Source organism: Cylas formicarius, unplaced genomic scaffold, assembly GCF_029955315.1.
Source record: "Cylas formicarius isolate icCylForm1 unplaced genomic scaffold, icCylForm1.1 PGA_scaffold_9__14_contigs__length_23061073, whole genome shotgun sequence".
NCBI lineage: Eukaryota > Metazoa > Arthropoda > Insecta > Coleoptera > Brentidae > Cylas > Cylas formicarius.
This window is the reverse complement of record NW_026844365.1, coordinates 578,791-592,721: the sequence shown is the minus strand read 5'-3', so window position 1 is coordinate 592,721 and position 13,931 is coordinate 578,791. Positions and strand designations below refer to the sequence as shown.

At 36.2% G+C, this 13,931-nt stretch overlaps 1 protein-coding gene across 1 annotated transcript in view; it reads left to right on the top strand.

Moving 5' to 3' along the window:
- The window catches only part of LOC132707053 (prolactin-releasing peptide receptor-like), an 82,024-nt gene that overhangs the window by 8,570 nt on the left and 59,523 nt on the right, over positions 1-13,931 (top strand). The gene's annotated exons all lie outside the window — the stretch shown is intronic.

The following is a 13,931-nucleotide window of genomic DNA, read 5'->3' as shown; positions in this document are numbered from 1 at the left end:
ATGTCGGCAAACATTTTTTTTTTTGCAAGCGACGCTTTCCGAATTCCCGCGAAAAAGCAAAAATTACCAACACTACGCGCTGACGTTTATACAGGCGTGCTGTTATTTTTTAACCAATCAGCGGCTCCTAGTTCCATGGCGCCAAATACAAACCAAATCCAATTTAGGCGGAATTAGGTCTACGTGTAATGCTGGTTGCCCAGAACCTATGGTCACTGGTTATTATAAATTACAGGATGCTAATTGACAGTGACACTGTCGCTATACGGTGTTGGAGATATATATCATATTACTTATCTTATTAAATCTTACGCTGATGTCGTAGTCCCAGTGGTGCCACCTTTTTTATAAAGTAAATATCCAACAATTAGCGTGTTTTTTAATATTAGTTTGTGCCTGGTGCAGTGACCGTGACAGGTCGTAGAATATGACATTTCCGAGGTATTTGACTCGTAAGGAATTAGAGGCGGCTATGGAGGAGATCGTGATGGACGAGGACAATATTTAAGGGACAGAAGGTTTTTTTCATTATGCATTCGCATTGATTTTTTTTTATTCGGAAACGGTAAATATTATGTAAAAATTGGAAGAAACAATAAAGTTTCCAAACAAAACAAAAAATAAAAAAACGGTTTTTTGTTCGGGCATTGTTGCAAGAAAACTCAATTTATTTGGTAATTTGGGAAACGATAGCTAAGGGTCAGCAAGTTTTTTTTTTTGTTATGCATTCCTATAGGCCTAATTGTTTTATTTGGATAATTTGGAAGAGACGAAAAAGTTTCTAAAAACATGAAATAAAATAAACATAAAACAAAAAAAAAGTGCAGCTACTGTGTTGTTATAGTAGTTCCGTAATATTTTATTGTTCTATTTTCGTTTTAAGGGTAAAAAATAAAATCACTATTTTTCGGTCGTATTTGCATTTGCATATTTGACCCAAAACTTATATATCAATCTACCCTTTCTATAAAAAAAAAAATCAGCCCTTAAAGTTCCTGCATAATTGTTATATTGAAGACAACAAAAGTATTGTTATGACCATAAGAAAGTATCAGAGTAAATAACCACAAAGATCAACAGTGTTTGGAATAATTGAACGTGATTTGAGGGAGTGTGTAACTGTAACATTTTCATTACAAATTCAAGTTTAAAAATAGTTAAATAAAATTCCAATACTTGAAGTACGATACAAGTATCTTTTCTAAACACCTCGTTATTAAATTCGAGGGTACATCTTACGTAAATATTGGCTGATAAAGAACAACCGATAAATTAAGATGCGATCTTGGGGTTAGGCGAGTATCCACGGGTTGGGGAGGGGGGGGGTGGCGTCGTCGTCGGCTGCTGAGGGGCGGTCGCGGGGGGTTCCGCGTCCCTGGGGGACCCTGTTTATTAGCCGAGGGCTAAAATTATGCCGACATTCCGAGAAAATTACCGAAACAAGATCTGAGTCGAGGAAAATTAGCGACGATAAAAATCGATATCCGTAGCGAGCACAATGGGGACGCTCGAGCGGCTTGTTTTTCGAGTCCTTCACGCAATCATACGACTGAGGGGGTTATTAATCATTAATCTTATTTTCTGGACGACGACGCGCAATCGGATCAGGTCTGAATGGCCGTCGACGTTTTAAATTGATTGCCTCGTCTCCGAGTCCAAGCTCCTTTTCTTTATTTTTTATCCGAGCCGGCGAATACATTGAGCTAGAACTATAACCAAAATTGGAAACCGCTAAAAAATCGTTTTCGTCGACAATTAACACGGAGGAAACGAACCGGCCATATTAAAGCATAACTTAACCTAGAAATCAAAATAAACTTGTAGCTACAAGTCTAGAGCTGTGATTACCATACGTACAAGTCCAAGAATCGTAAACTTAATAGGATTGCCACTCGTTATTTTCATTTAATGTCAACATTAAATCGTTATTTAATAAATATTGGGAAGTAGCCTAGTGTAGTGTCTTAGGTAGGGTAAAAATAATACTATACTATACTAATAGTTGGAACCGCGATATCTCACGAACGGTGAGACGTAAGAAGTAAAGTGCATGGTCAATTTTTGTAGAGAATCTTATGGTCTACAAGACCTATTTTCACGATAAAATTTACCGTTTTCGGGGAAAATAGAAAAAACCTCAATTTCGTACGTTTGACCTTGATTTTTTTTTTGCACTAGTCGAATCGAAGGAGATTTTTGACAGTTCATGTCTTCAGTTTTTATCTCTATGCGAATTTTTGGCTAGGTCCAATGTTTATTTTGATTGGATTTTTACACCAACACCCCTTAACAAAGAAATATACGAAAAATGAAATTGTAAAAGAGTTTCTCCATATTGTCGACTGGTGCCATTGAAATCTAAGTTCATTTCTATTTGTCGTTACTATTTATAGATCTGATTTGTTTGAAATCAAGTAATTTTTTTTTTCTTACGAATAGCACAAATTTATTGCAAGGTGGTTTCGGTGGAAGCATGGATCTGTCGATATCATGAATATAATCCCCAAGCGTATTGTTTTTACTGCTTGCTATTGATGTTAATAGTTGAACCACTTGTATTGGTAAAAGCTGAACATTCCTGTGTCGTAACTATCAACGAATGTGGTGCCATCTTCCGGCAGGACGTTGTGGTTTGGTTTTAGTATTTGGGGTACGATAAAACTTATATATACATATAAGTTTGGCTTATACGTATTATCTTGAAATACATATATTAATTACATATTGTTACACATAAATACATAAAACTAGCAAACAAAACGATTTACTTGTAAAACTTTGTGTTTTACGGCATTCTACCATTTTAAATATACAAAAATCAACAAATACTTATAAACTAGAAATACCTATATTAGGTAAATAATAATATGTATTTATATGTATCCTCGTAGGTATATAATATAAAAAATTCATATTACTACATATACTTAAATCTTTATTTTACAATTTTACCATACCGTCTAATTTTTTTTCTGCAGGTATCATCCTATTTACCTATATTATTATGTGTAATATTTTGAGCTTACCTCCTAACTAATAACGCCGCTAATAAGCAGCACGAACACAAAACCTTTTATGTCTTTGTTTGAGTTCAAAAAATACTGTTTTTCTCAGTTCTCGCCACTCAAGCACATACAATTTTAAAGTATTTGTTAAAGCTTAAAAACACTATTTTGTCCAAGTTTTTTTTTTACAGAAATACAATTAACACAAACATAAGCGCACTACTAACTAGTTTAAATTGTTTTAATTGTTCAAATGCATTGACAGAATACACAAAAATCTTTAGAGGACTTCGCTTACGTCAAAAGCGACCAATGGGATTAGGTTGCGTCAAGTCATTTGCCATTTCCGTTTTTGACATATGTAGAGTTTTTTTTTTTACGGCTATTGGCGAAGACTGCCAGGATCATTCGGCCATTTTCTCGGTGAATGGTGACGTACTTCCAAAAACCTGAGAGGATGCTTTTTAATAAAATTAATTATAATAATACATAATTAAAAGAGACAAATTACAATATGACAAAAAGCTAGTGATAGCTTCAGCAACATGATGGTAAAAGAGAATGGAGTTAACTGACAAAAAATACATGGTGAAGATGTCCCACTTCCCTACATTCACAATTCCTTGATTCCCTGACTCCTATTCTTGCTAGATGAACTGGAGAGCTGCATTGGTTCCTTCTTATATGTAGAGGTTATGGTTTCTTATCATATCTCGACTTGTATGCAAAGTGCTATTGGCAGTCTAAACGGGTTGTATAGCTCAAGGCATATTCTAACTCGAAATCTTAAAAAACCTTTTGCGATCGATGCTCTTGTTACATTCGAAAATCGATGAAACCGAATTTTTCGAAAGTATCTGCATTGATATAAAAATTTTATATCACGGTGTATAAATTGTAATGAGTCCTTGCTTTTATTTAAAATGAGTTATAATATTTACTACGTTTGTTCTTTTATCGTACCCCAAATACTAAAACCAAACCACAACGTCCTGCCGGAAGATGTCACCACATTCGTTGATAGTTACGACGCAGGAATGTTCAGCTTTTACCAATACAAGTGGTTCTACTATTATCATCATTATGAAGCAGTAAAAACAATACGCTTAGGGATGATATTCATGATATCGACAGATCCATGCTCTACAAAAATTGTCCATGCACCTTATTTCTTACGACTCACTATTCGTGAGATATCGCGGTTTCAACTATTAGAAAATTCATATCAATATTCAATATAAATAAAAATAAGAATACTTACAGTATAAAACTTGTATATATTGAACGAGTATTTAAAAATAAACGACTATACTGTCAGCCCCTATTTCCTTTTGTCTGTAACCTTGAGTAACATCTGCTAGCTACGTCATTCTTCGAGTCGTATATTTGCCTATTTTTGAAGGACGTAAACGAGATAATTCAGTTTATACTGTAGTTGTTGGGGAAGATGGTGATTTGTTGATACTACTCACTGCACGGATTCAACTTGAAACAATTATTTACTTTCTGAAACCCGGGAAAACTCAAGTACGATCAACAATATATTCATTACAAGGTCTGTCTGCATATCCAAAATGTCAAGCAGTCAAAACAGCAGTATTTAAAATGTTAAAAGATTTAATTGATTGCGCAGAAGTATGGTGCTCCAAAAAAAATTGATTTCATAGATAAATATAGATATTTGAAGTTTGTAAAATCTACATGGAACTTTTAATTAAACAGTATAGTTGTCTTGTCTACCTCCAACATCTGCTTCTGCATGTCATTTTTATTATTATTATTATTATTACAAAGAATGAAGTCCAGAGGAGACCCTATTATGCACATTGATAGTTACACACACACATTTGAATAAGATCCCCTCGCAGCCGACGCTGACTTAATGTTGGCAGATTAAGTATTTCGAGACGGTCATCGTAAGGTGTATGTCTAAGTTGAAGTGGCCAGCGCGTAGCAACATCACAGTCACGCAATAGCCATGGGTTTCAGATGGGGCGAATGTAAGTGGTAAAAAGTCTGCAAGCGGACTAGGATTTTGCTTTCTTTGCAATATTTGATACATGTACAGACCACGCGAGATCATTAGTTACCCTCACCGTCTGAGACTTGACACTTGACACATAGTTTCCATTGATATAATAGTTCTAACCGGGATTGTTCTTGCCAACATGCAGGACCGAGCACTTTTGAGCATTCAGCGGCAGTAGCCAAGTTGAACACCACTTGGAAATGGTATTCAAGTCTCTCTGTGTTGAAGGATTTTCAAATAATGCTGGAGAGCAAATCCACGGTATACACTAAGAATAGCACTGGTCCCAGCACCGATCCCTGGGGAACACCACTATGCACATTTTGTGGCAGTAAAAAAGCGTTACCAATTCGAACTCTGAACGACCGGTGCGTTAAGAATGCCGCTATCCACTCTAGCAGCTTACCCTCTACTCCGACCTTTTCAAGTTTGAATAACAATCGTCGATGTGACGCTTTGTATTTGTATCGTGTGAATTATCAAGTTCAAGTGTAGCTAGGCATTAATTGTCAGGCGCAGAGTTACTCTCATATCGAATGAAGACAATTGATGCATTCCTTTTCTTAGAGCAGCGAACAGAGATTCTGCAAGAAGAAGAAAATGAACAACTTTAGAAGAAAACAACCTATTCCACTTTGAAAATGGTCTGATCAAATTTTCTTTATTAACATAGATCGTAGAGGGAAATTTACAAGATAAATGGAAAATGGAGAAAAATGGAAAAATCTCGATTTACTACGTTTGACCTGAAGGTCGAATCGTATGGTATATTTAAAGTCTGCCAATTTTCAGCTCTATGCCTAAGTTTTGACTTATTTTTGTCTATTTCGACTGGATTATAACTTCGCTGGAGACGGAGTTATTTAATCATATTTAACTCGGAGGATTTCGGGTCAACTTTGAGCGTTGTAAAAATCCGAAACCAAAACAAACACGATCGGTCCACAGGTGTTTGCGACACCGTTCTGCGCTTTTTGAAAAATAAACAGCGCGCTCGGTATAGGAAGGAGCGCAAATAGATCGCAGCTGGTTGACGAGTCGATAGCGATTTTTTGGCACCGAAGTGACTCGATGATCTATTCTCGAAAGATGTAAAATTCATCTTGCAATTCATGAAAACGCGTGTCTAGTATTTGCCATCAAGGAAGTTCAATTTTTGTTGTTGATTGGGCCAGTGATCCTGACAATAGCAGGCGATAGATGTGAATGAAAAAAAGACGAACCTCCAAAAGCTTTCTTTAAGTAAAACGGAACGTTCTCGATCCATATCGTATATTGATTCAATGCTCGTCGATTTGGCACCAATTTTTCCATTAGATGACACTTGCCGAGTTCGAAAACGCCCCAATAAATATTATCTGTCTTCGCCACGCGCCAGTAAACAACCGAACGGAAGACTCGGCTAGTTTCTAAAAGAGGATCGAGATGTTACGCGACGATGAAGCAAACAACTCACCAACCTCAATAGAAATTAACTGATATTTTTTTGGCAAACAAATCCATGTAATTTAGATGTTTATAAACGCAAATGAATGCAAGCGACGTCACGAGACTCGCCCAGCGTACCTCGCGGTTTCCTAATCTCGGCAATTTGGAATTTTGATAGTGAAACTTCATAGTTTTTTCAACGCATAAATAAAAAAGTGACGACATTTCGAAAAATGCAGAGAAAAGCGTTTTTATTTGAAAACAAACATTTCGGGGTAGGGTCTCAAAGCGAACACGACCAATCGAATAATTGCGCGTTAAATTTTTAAAATTGAAATTGGCCTTTATCGTCAGCGACGAATACCTCGGGCTATTTTTAAATTGGGATGCCGTTCCAGGGAGCGTAGTTGATTCTAATACTCTCGCGATTATTGGAACTCCGGAAGAGCTTCCTCAACACCATCGTTATTTTCAGAATCTCGTTTTGGGGTGCTTTTAAGTTTCAGTTTTAAAAATATCGCCGACACATTACTGGGAACCGACTGGAATTTTTCGCAATCGGTTTTTGCAATATAACCTCACTTTTGTGTTTAAGCGTTACCTCCCAATACGAAGAAATATAAAAAATAAGTAAAACTCTACAGATTCTAGTAGATTTCGATGAAATTAGCTTTTTGGTCACCTATTCAATCGAAAATCTCACTTTTCGTGTTGAACAGTAACCTTAAGAAGCATTTTTGTCGACTCTTTGTACTAGGTTTCGATGAAATTCAAGACAAAGTTCGATGTTTCAGCGTTTATTGCAAAGAGAACTTCACCAAACCAACAAGTGTCAATCTAACAGCTAAAGAAAACCATTTTGCTCATTATTCGCAAATGAGCATTGCTAAAACGCAATTGTTTGCAATGCTAAAAGCTTTAAACGAATTTTACCCGAAGTTTCGTGAAAATCGAAAAAAAGTATTGCAAAAAGATTTTGCAATTCCTAAAATTTTATCGTACTTTATCAATCTGTCTGTCTTTTAAAGCATTATAGGCAAAATTTAGTAAAGTTTTGAGACATTTTTGGGATGGTTGCGGAATAAGTCGTGTAAATCGAAAAAAAAAACATTACAAAAGCGCGTTAGAGGCAAATTTTTATAAGCACGTGCAATGCGTATACATCTAGTAAAATTTTGTCACAATTTTGTAATGCAAAAGCGCTTTTGCAATTCGTAATATTTTATCGTACTTGGTCAATTTGCTTGTATTTTAAAGCAAATTATCGGCAAATTTTTATAAATTTCGTAAAGTTTTGCCACATTTTCGTAATGGTTGTCAAATGATTCGAGTAAATCGAGAAAAGGTATTGCAAAAGCGCTTTTGCAGTTCTTAACATTTTATCCAACTTGTTCAATCTTCCTTGTATTTTCAAGCATATTAACGGTAAATTTTTATATCCATCCGCAATGTTTACAATTTTCGTAAAGTTTTGTCACATTTTCGTAATGGTTGCGAAATGATTGGAGTAAATTGAAAAAAAGCATTGCAAAAACGTTTTTGCAATTGTTATACATTTTATCGTATATCCTAAAAACATCTTTTCAAATTTCGTCACATATGTATAATAATTGACAAATAAATCGAGTGAATTTACAAAAGCATTGCAAAAAAGCTTTGCAGTATTTATAAATTTTATCGTTCTTTGTCAATCTGACGATAGTGTGTATCATATCAATTGAATCGAAACAATTCATCGCAATAACGATTTTGATAAAATTTTTGTCGATCTGACGGTAAATTTTAAGCGTACCCTCGGCAAATTTCAATAAGCATATTCGCAGTGCCCGTAAATTTCGTTAAGTATCGTCACATTTTCGTAACGCGTTGCCAAATGAACCGAACGAATCGAAACTTTCCTACATTGATCGTTCCATAACATTTTTGCGATTACTCCAGACTTTTCCAGACGTTCGAGTGCGAAAACTCAACAATTTCAATTAGCAAAGTAGTGCGGGCCGCGCGTTTCGCATTTTCAACGGTTTATTTTCCAATTAGGACCGGCGGGAAATTCGTCCGTACTGCAACTTACTTCCACGTAATTTACAAAGTTTCCGGGCGGACCTTTGTGAGTTTTATTAAAGCCAATCTCGATTCGCGAAACGGAGCACAAAAAGCGCGTTCCGACTTTGACGAATAAATTAGGCGGGGGAAATCGGGTGCACTTGGTCAGAAAAATGTTTTTCGCGTCCCGGAAAAGCGTGCCTCGACGCGGTCGCGTTCGTTTTCTTTCCGGGACACGCCGTTTTGTATAGTACGACAACAAACGCCATTACAGTTTATACCGATGCCCGTCTACGTTTCAATTTAACTTTGGTTCTAAGGGTTTCCGGGAAAAACCGCTTGCGACATTTTAATCGACCCCCTACCTTCGTCTGCATTTGCATTTTTTAAATTCGCCAGCCTCGTGATCGAGTTTCCCGGCGACTTTAAATATTTATTACGCTTGATGAGCGAATTGCAAAAAATTCCCCCACACTGTGCAAGAATGCACCAATCAGAAAGCAGCAACGTTGGAAAAATATAAGAAAAAGAATATACGATGTGATTTAATGTCTCGCCCGTTCCCTTAGAGATATTACGAAAATTACGAGAATTTCATGTTTAAAGATAATTTTAAATAATATCGTTGTCAATATAAAGGAACACAAAATATTGCTTAAAGAATTGGAGAAACGCTAGTTCCCACAGGAATTACAAAAACTTTGGTGTCAGTCAGTCAGTCAGTTCCAGGACATTATTACAAGAATTTCTGTGCACGTGGCATTTTATGGGTCCCCATAAGAAAACAATCCTTTAAGGAAGGGCACAGTCTTGCTGCCAGCGCTGATATATTTAGGGGTTAATCCTCTATATGTTCTATTTGGTGCTCTAAGAGTTGAAAATAATGAGCTCTAGTTCACTTTTGGTCTATAAATATCGCACTCACAATATGCCCATCGATGTCTGTTCATAGATATAACAAAGTGACTAACTGATACGAATTAAGGAAAGACCCGGGCAAGCTGTAAGAATGAAATATGGCCGAACAGGTCCGTATTTTGCTTAGAATTTAATCATTTGGGGTTTTGTTAGGAAAGATACTAAACAAGATTTATTTATTTATGTATGTATTTATGTTTAAATCTAAAATAAAATTACAAATTATTTTTATTACCTACTTAAATTATTTAAAATATTCACATAATATATCAGTATCACTATCGCTACCATCGCCTGTTCAAATTATTATTTGTTCTATATTATTTGCAATATGGATATACGGCTGTTCTGCTTTTTCTATATGTGTAACAGAATTTGCGCAACACATGGGGAAGGGGTTTTAGTCAACTGTCTACTGTGATAACTTGCATTGTCCATTACAATGACGCTATTAGGGGAAATGTTTGAAACTAGTTTGTTTTTAAACCAACTTTCAAATAAATCAGCGGTGGTGTCTTCATGGGAATCCATAGAAGAATCTTTAATATTTTTCGCAGACAGACATTTGGAATCCAACCATCTTTAGAGCCAGCATGCAAAATAGTTATTCTTTCTAATAAACTTAGACTAAGTAGTAGACCAAACCAAAGAAACACAGGTAAGTATAAAATTATTTTCTATTACGGACCACAATGTTACCTGAATTTAAATTCCGAAACTTTAGGTAATAATCTGGATAATCCCATTCAAAAGCAATTGGTCACTTTCCTATATCTATGAACAGACATTACCAGTATAATTCAAAAACACCATTTCCATTATTATGTATTTAAGGCATTACAGAAATGTAACTTTCGCTGGAATTGGGAAAATATCCAAGAGACAAGATTGATAAAAATAAACATACAACATTGTTCTTCAATACGGTTAGTTACAATAAATTGTATTTTTCATTGTATAGAACTACTAAGAATTGCAAAAATACAGGGCCAATAATATTACATGACATTACAAAATATTACTGAGAGAATTGCAAAAATGCATCGTCGTCTCGTAATAGTAAACAATAACGCTTAAACGCATACGGGGATATTTTGAAATGCGACTTCTCCGGGCTACCATCGCAACAAAGTCGTTTGTCCCGTTGCCAATGGCGATAGATTTTAACGACGCGAACTCAGCTCCCCCTAACGAGCCGTTTCCCCAGTTTGACAGTCGTTTTTACGGCGAGCTCAATCAAACCCGTCTGTGCGGCAAAAAAAGGGACCGGGGGTTTGGGGCCGATCGTTTCGTAAAACATCGGAAACCAGACACCCGACACATCAACGGGTCTAATGGATCGAATAAAATATTCCAGAAAACGGCGGTTTTCTTCGGCGACCGCCAGGATCGTACTCTCATCGTTTCGACACGGGCAGACGCGACGGTGAGGGACGAGGTTAAACGGGATTTTAAAGAGGATTTTTCCTGGAAAATGCGCTGCCTCGGGGTCGTTCGAGTTCCCCCCGCCCCCTCGATTTTCTGGTCCCGCGGAAAATTCTTTGATGCCGCGTATCGGACGTTTTATTAATTTCCGGCTGACCAAGACCCCGGCAATTTTAAAACTTGTTTACCGACGGATATTAATCGAAAGTCTCATTACTAGGATGCACCAGGGGGGCTTGTTAAAACCTAAAGGTTGTTTTTCCAATCGGAACACGGCGCATCTTGAACGTTCGATCCGCTAACGCAATGCGACGGTAACTCTAACCTCGTTCTCATCCGGAAAATTGTTTCGTATTTTCTGGTTGTTGCAATTGATGTTTTATTCATATTTATTGATAGTTTTGTACCACTAATAAACTTTATAATTGAAGAAAAATACCGCGGATATCAGTAACCTTAATAACTGACAACAAATAGTTACTTTACCTAACGGTGATGTTTTTGAACGACATACTGGGTCCAATTCTTTTTTATTTATTAACGACTTACCCGCGAATATAAGATCTCATCTAGATTCTTTATATGCAGATGACACAACAATACTTGATTTGTTGATGCAGAAGAGTGGTTTCGTTCGAATCGTCTTAAATGTAATGAAAATAAATCAGAGGTTGTCTTTTTTCTAGGTGCACTTGACGTTAGCTCTCACAACACTGAAAGCCACTATTTAAAAAAATGAAAATACTCACTCTTTCCAAGAAACTTCTACAGGCTACTGTAATACTTTGTACAAAACTTCTGGATTCCGGTCGTAGAAAAAGTATAGTATGCAACACGTTCGGTAAACTTTTTAACTCACTGGTTTTTTTAACTCACTCACTCGTAAGTCAAATGCCGTTTACCGCACTTGTTGCAGAATATACCATTATTTCATTTTTTAACCAAAACTAACCAAAGAGTAAACATTTTGGTTATGTATCATTTTGGCAACGATATTTGGTTTCATCTGCTGTCTTCTAGAAAAGATTCTGTTTAAAATTTTATTACAGCCTTCGCAAAATGGCTTTGAAGAGAGTTTTCACTTCAAGAAAGCCATATAAGTTAATCGCTGCGATGGTCAATTATTATTTCATCAGTTTAAAGACATTTTGAACCCTTGCGTTTCCCAAAACTGATAGATTGAAATCCACAAACGTATAGAAAACAAACGAATAAGGTACCTCAACGCGTTTTCGATGAGTCGCGCATATACGTCGCAAATTAATTTATCTTTCTCAATACGCCGGCATCGCGGAGTATTTCGAAAATCGAATTTCCGCAATGCCGGAGTGAATCGAATTCGATTGTTAATCTCGCGCTGCGAACCGCGGCTGGGAAGTAAACGATAAACATTGGTAACCGACAGCCACTCGATATATATAATAATCCGATACACGATTCTCTAGTTAATTTTATTGAGGGAGGCGGGTAGGTTGCTAACTTTGGGCGGCATTACAGAAAAAAAATCCAGAAACAAATTTGCTGGACGAGTTTTGAAATATTCTTGTCGAGCGCCACTGCAAGTGGATATTCCAAATTTTCCAATTGTATAAATTTCATTGCGAACGGAAAAAAAATCTAATTTTCCACACGACACGATTTTCTCGTTAATTTTATTGAGGGAGTAGGTTGCCAGGACGTCGACTGGTGGTATATTAAACGTCGGGAGAGGCGGCGTTGCCGTTTGTCGTCTTTAAGTTCGACCCGGGAGATTCACCGCCGTGCTTACGGGTGAGTTATGTGTTACGCGGGAAAGCCGCGATGTCTAATAAATTGTTGGCTAAAGCCGTGATATTTCCGGCCTCCGTGGTACGGAGGGGGCCTTCCTTGCCACATCGCAATTTCTTTGAAAAATTCCGAAATTCAAATGTTATATTTTTCTGTTTATTCGTGGACTTGATTTTTTTTTTTAGGGATTTTAAGTGACGTATAAAACAAAACACCATCAATTTTCTGACATACGAGAATACATCATTTTTTTGAAATGGAACACACTGTATGTTATATATGTGTTTAATAGAATATCCTATTCCGATTACAATGATGTAACACACTTTATATTTTAGTCCACTCGCCTTTGGCAAGTCGGCAAAAATAGTAAATTTTAATATTCTTTTATATTTCACATTAAAGTAGAACAAAAAAAAAAACAGAACAAAAAATTCTTTAGCTATTCTAAATACTGCTGCATGTAACCGCCATTTTCTCATAGACTCTAATTGTATGACATCTTGCATTTAATAAGAAAAAAATCCCCTAAAGTTAAGTCGGGGCTGCTGGATGGCCAATCCATAGTTCCGCCGTTCGCTGGGATATTCTATGTTGAGAAAATTTTTAACTTGCACAACAATGTGAGAAGGGGCACGATCTCGCTGTCAGCGCTGATATATTTAGGGGTTAATCTTCTATATGTCGTTCTATTTGGTGCTCTAAGAGTTGCAAATAATGATCTCTAGTTAATTTTTGCTCTATAAATGTCGGACCCAAAATGTGCCCATCGATGAGACTGCACCATACATTAATTGATTGGTAGAGTCTGTTCATAGATATAAGAAAGTGACTAACTGATGCAAGCTTTAGGAATGAAATATGGCGGAACAGGTCCATACTTTGCTTAGAATTTAATTATTTGGGGTTTTGTTAGGAAAGATATTAAACAATATTTATTTATTTATGTTTAAATTTAAAATAAAATTACAAATTATTTTTATTACCTACTTAAATTACTTAAAATTATTCACATAATATATAAGTATCACTATCGCTATCATCTCCTGTTCTATTCTATTTGTTGTGGATATACGACTGTTCTGCTTTTTCTATATGTTTAACAGAATTTGCCCAACTTTGTGGATGGAATTTAATAATCTTGTCGCATTGTATGTTAATGACCACCTTTGGATAATCCCATTCAAAAGCAATTGGTCACTTTCTTATATCTATGGACAGACTATACCCCTGGGTTTTCATTTCGTGTATTTGTCTAGGATTATTTAAAGACCAATATCGCATAGTTCGTCTATTACAATTCTTTCTTGTGGTGA